Below are 6,000 nucleotides of genomic sequence, written 5' to 3' on the forward strand. Positions count from 1 at the left end.
TTATTAGTGATTCTCTTCTCATGCCTAAAATGTTTAAAGTGCCATGAACAGGACCCAGGGACTCAAAATGAAAGGGGTCTTGTCTGCCTGACTGTACTTAGGCAACAAGCTGTTTTCCTTTTAGCAAAACACAGAGACCCTCTTTCTTACTGAAGTGAATGGGGAAATGAATCACTGACTCAATTTAAATAACCTCATTTAATTATCACAACAGACCTGGGAGGTTGGCATTATTATCCCCATTGTGTAAAATGAGGAAACTGAGTGTTGAAAGAAATGAGAATCTGCAGTAAGATTCAAGTCAAGTGCACCTCTGTACACTAAAAGTTTGGAGGTCAGTGCTCTCTTTATGGAAAAATAACAACTTGGAACTGCTCTGCCAGGGTACAAGTCAGCAGAGCACGAGACTAGAATTGTAAAAGTGCCAACTGTCACCTTTGCCAGGTGAGATGAAAAGCAGTTAGAAAGTGTTCATTAGGGACTTCTGGTGTGCTGGCAGTATTCCAGAGGAGTGAAAGCATGGTCCTTGCCTTCAAGGGGCTCACAGTCTATGGAGAGGGGGAGGCACACAGATGAGAGACCAACAGTTTTATCGTAGAGTGAGAAGCTGTCTCACAACGCATGGACCGAGAGTTAGGGGAGTGTAGGCATATTAGTGAAGCTTAGTGTGTGGCCCACACTGAGTGGAAGTATGGAGGATGCACACAAACTGGCAAACTAGAGATTGACTCAATCTCTGTTCTCTCTCTTTTTTTTGGTATGGGGATCGAACTCAGGTCCTTGCAGTTGTGCAGCAGGCAGTGAAACCAAATCTCTGTTCTCTTAACACCCTTGCAATCATTTCACCAACAGTTATAAATTGCTATTCGTGTACCAAGCACTAGAGAAAAAGCAATAAAAAAAATAGACAGTATTCTCCCTCAGTCTTTAGAGGAGATAGCCACTTAATAATTAACTGCAGAGGGCCGGGGATGTAGCTCAGTGGTTTTGCTGCCTGCCTCGAAAGCGCAAGGTCCTGAGTTCGATCCCTGGTACCAAAGAAAAAAAAATTAACTGCAGAGACCTACAAAGATAAATAGAACATCTCTGGAAGGATACAAATGAATAATACACCAGGTGGGGTGGCACACACTAATCCCAGTGCCGAGAGAGGCTGAAGCAGGAGAATCTCAAGTTCAAGTTGCACTTGGGCAATTTAGGGAGATCTTGTGTCAAAAGCATTTTTTTTTTTGGTATCGGGGATCGAACTTGGGACCTTGTGCTTGTGAGGCAGGCGGCAGAACCACTGAGCTAAATCTCCAGCCCTCAAAAGCATTTTTTTTTAGGGCCAGGGATTTAGCTCAGTGGTTCCAGCACCTGCCTCAAAGCAAAAGGTCCTGAGTTTGATCCCAAGTACCAAAAAAAAAACCAAACAAAAAACCACATTTTTTTAGTAGACTAGGGATGTAGCTCGGTGTGAAGGCCCCATGAGTGTTTCTGAAAACACAAACTGAAAATCAGAGGACCAAGGGCAAGGAGTTAATTTTCCTAGCATACCAGTGTTATGGCTTGTGTTTAGATGTCCCCTCAATCCTCATCTGGTCATAGGTGGAATTTTTTGGAGGTGGCTGGGATTATGGGTGTGATGTTGGGTTAAAGGATACCACACCCTGGGTGTAAGTGGCACTAATCAATAGGCTTACAGCCTGGATAGAATATAAAGGGACAGAAAGAAGCTGCTGGTGCTGCTGCTGTTCTGCTACTATTGCTGCTGCTTTGCCACTTTGCTGTATTGCTGCCTTCTGTCTGCCATGCCATGCATTGTTTCTCCTCTTTGATGCCCCTCTGCCTGTACCTTGGAACCAGCTGACTATGGACTGAAACTTCTACAAACTGTGAGCCAAAATAAACCTTTCCTCCTTTACCTTTTTTTTTTTTTGTACCTGGAATTGAACTCTGGACCTTGTGCTTTGTAGGCAGGTGGCAGAACCACCGAGCTGAATCCCTGGCCCCCTCCTTTAACTTTTGAGGTCGGATGTTTTCTCTCAGCAACAAGAAAAGTAACTAAGATAGCAGGTTTACTGTTCACATTTTATACGTGGATATTGTAGTAATTATTTTTTAAAAACCATACAAATATACTGCTAAAAACCTGTGATAGGGGCCAGGGATTTAGCTCAGTGGTTTTGTCGCCTGCTGCGCAAGTGCAAGGACCTGAGTTCAATCCTCAGTACCAAAAAAAAACCTGTGATAAATGTCATTAAGAAAAAGTGTAAGGTGCTTTGAGAGGGGCTAAGAGGAGGAACTGGGAGTCAGTTAAAAGTCTCTTCACTAAAAGGTCACTGAAGTGGATGCCCAAAGGTTTAAATTGTAAGTGACCAGGGAGAGAGCAGGGAACAATGTTTTAGAGGAGGACCTAGCACACAGAAAGCCTACAACCAAGAATATTCTTCTTTGTTTTGTTTGTTTTTTGTTTTTTTGAGATAGGGTCTCACTTTGTGGTGCTGGCTATCCTTGAACTTACTACGCAGCCCAGGCTGGCCTTGAACTTGTGGTGATCCTTCATGCCTGGCTATACTTAGTTTTGTTTTGTTTTTTAAAGCAAGAATATTCTTGATGTATTACAGTGCTCAGGAAGCTGAGGCAGGAGGCTCACTTTTTTTTTTTTTTTCTTTTTCTTTTTTTGGTACTGGGGATTGAACTTGGGACCTTATGCTTGTGAGGCAGGTGCCAGAACCACTGAGCTAAATCCCCAGCCCGATAGAGGCTCACTTTTGAGGTCAGCCTGGGCTACATATTGAGTTCAAAGCCAACCTGAACTACATAGCAAGACTCTGTCTCAAAAAACAAGATAAAACAAATCAAAACAAAAAAACTCCAAACCCCAAACAAACACACACACACACACACACACACACACACACACACAAAAAGCAAAGCAAAAATATTCTTGGTGTTCTAGAAATACAAGGGAAACCATGTGGTGAAACTACTAAGGTAAAGGCAAAGATCTCTGTAATCCCATTGCTCAATCTGTGAATGAATCCAGCACCTGCGCTATCCTGCTAGGGTGATAGTAGAGTATTTTGTTTACTGCCAGAGCAATACTTGGCATCCTATAAACACAAATTCTTGTTGTATACATAGATGAACAAATTCAATGCATGAATAGTTTTTTGTTAAAAACTAAAAATGCAAGAAGTGATGGATTTGTACTAATTCTCTACTGCCCTAAGAGTTGTGGATTTACAGAATCTGACAGTGGCTGGAGGGTAAAGCCAGGGAAATTGAGTTTGAGCTAAGCAAGTTGGTAAAAGAGCTGACTTGCCTGGGTAGAAGCTGTCATCACAATGCAATGTAACAAAACTATGGCTGCCTTCTGAATTTTACTCTTTTCTTTTTTGTTTTTGAAACAGGGTATCACTAGGTAGTTCAGGCTGGTTTTGAACTCACTATGTAGCCCAGGCTAGCCTCGAATTCCCAGTAATCCTCCTTCCTCAGCCTCCCGAGTGCTGGGATTACAGTCATGCACTACCATACCCAGCGCTACTGTTTTTTCTGTAGTTTGTTGGATTTCCTCTTCCTTCTCCTTTCCAGAAATTCTAATTTTCTCTGTCATAAATATCTAAAATGTTTACATCAGAAAAACTGTCAAGTCCCAACCCCTGAGGTAGCTGTTCCTTCTCCTTTGCAGAAAAGTACTTCTATTCATATTTTCTTCTAGAGCTATAGCTTCTAAGCCTGGTGAGTCTGTAAAAAAGTATACCTTCTCTGAGCCCCAGCACAAAGAGCTACTGACTTTACTGGATCTCAAAGGGACCAGAACTAGGAGAAGGGACCAAATCTCAGAACTTTTAAAGCTCCTCTGGAAATTTTGATGATAAGCCATTCTTGGGAACATTGTTGAACAGTAGCAGTTCTTACCCTTTTGAGGGTTATGGGCCTCTTTGAGATGCTGAGGAAACTATGCTCACCCAGATCCAAAAAACAGTTGCAGGTATATATTTAATTATTTAATGTCATGCCTGGCCTGAATGAGACTTTCACAAAGCAAACAGGCCATTCTCAGCAAACAACAGGCTATTCTCAGTAAACAAGGCACATGACCATAAAAAAAATTTATGACAGAATATACAATTTCCCCAAGGCCAAGAAGTCCAGTGATTGTCTACACACCTGCCCAGACTGTCCTTAGACTCTCAGTCATAAACAGCCCCTTTCCAAAAATCTACATAAGAGGCCGGGGATTTAGCTCAGTGGTTCTGTTGCTTGCCTTGCAAGCTCAAGGACCTGAGTTCGATCCCCGGTACAAAAAAACTATATAAGTGTAGTTTTCTTTCCCAGCTAGCTGCTTAAATCTATTCCCAATTTTAGTGTCTGTTCACTGGAATAAACCTTTTTCCTCACAAAGCCCGTCTCCTAGTGAGTGGCCTCACACAGGCCATTTATAACATTTAACATACATTGACAAGGATATCCTAGACATCCTGGTATTTTTTTCAAATTCTACAGAAAACCAGAATTTCTGCAGATAGATTCAGTCCAAAGGAACATCAAGTTTGTTTTCTGCTATGGAGCTAAGCCTAGGAGCTTTTTCACCTTTTTCTCTTCTGGTGCTCTGGAACTGAGGCTCTTTTCAAAACCTACATGTTTAAATGCAATTAGGGATGAAAAACTACAAAAAGGAGTAGATAAATGGAGATTTGTGACTCTAAACTTTTCTCCTGTTTGAGACTTAGTAACCTTGCCAGAATTCACCCAAGAGAGTGTAGAAAGAAGGTACTGGCACAAAACCAGACATATGGCTCAATGGAACAGAATAGAGGCTGCAGAAACACTCCCAGGCACATTCAGCCATCTGATTTTTGACAAAGGGGGTAAAAGCATACACTGGATGAAAGATAAGTCTCTTTAGCAAATGGTGCTGGGAAAACTGGCTATGCACATGAAGAAGATTGAATCTATTCCCATATCTCTCACCATATACTAAACTAAAATCAAAGTGGATCAAAGGCCTGAACAGAAACACTTAACCTTCTGGGAAACAAAATAGGAAAACTCTTGAAGACATAGGGATAAGTAAGGACTTTCTGAAGAGAACCTCAATTTCACAAGAAATAACATCAAGAATTAACAAATGGGATTATAGCAAATTAAAATGCTTTGGCACAGCAAAGTAACAGAGTGAACAGGTAACCTACAGGATGGGGAAAAATTTTGCCAGCTGTTCTTCCGACAGAGTACTAATAGCTAGAATATATGAAGAACTCAAAAACATTAGACTCCCCCTCCCAAAATAAAAGACTCAATCAAGCCATGTGTGGTGGTGTACACCTGTAATTCCAGCGCTTGGGAGGCTGAGGCAGGAGGATCCCTGCAAGTTTGAGGCCAGTCTGTGCTACATAGTGTGTTCAAGGCCAGCCTGAACTGCATACAAGACCCTATCTCAAAAAACCAAAAAAAAAAAAAAAGACAGTAAAAAAAGGGCAACTGAAATGAATAGATACTTCTTTGAAGAAGTACAAATGGCCAATAAAAACATGAAAACGAGGGCCGGGGATTTAGCTCAGTGGTTTCATTACCTGCTGTGCAAGTGCAAGGACCCAAGTTCGAGCCCCGGTACCCCCTCCAAAAAACACACATGAAAACATGTTCAATATCTGTAGCTATTAGACAGATACAAATTAAAACAACACTGAGATTCCATCTGACTCCAGGAAGAATAGGTATCATCAAGAAATTAAAATTATAGGGTCAGGGATTTAGCTCAGTGGTTTCGCCACCTACTGCGCAAGCGTAAGGACCTGAGTTCGATCCCCAGTACCAAAAAAACCCAAAGATAAAAACAAAGAAATTAAATTATAACAAATTCTGGTGAGGATGTGGGAAAAAAGAAACCCTTGTACAGTGTATTGTTGGTAGGAATGTAAACTAGTACAACCACTATGGGAATCAGTACGGAGATTCCTCAAAAAACTAAAACTAGAAATTCCATTTGATCCAGCTACTTCCTTTCTAGGT

The sequence above is a fragment of the Heterocephalus glaber genome, unplaced genomic scaffold (assembly GCF_053883595.1).
Source record: "Heterocephalus glaber isolate CG9 unplaced genomic scaffold, H.glaber_assembly_v1.0 deba00001465, whole genome shotgun sequence".
Taxonomy (NCBI): Eukaryota; Metazoa; Chordata; class Mammalia; order Rodentia; family Bathyergidae; genus Heterocephalus; species Heterocephalus glaber.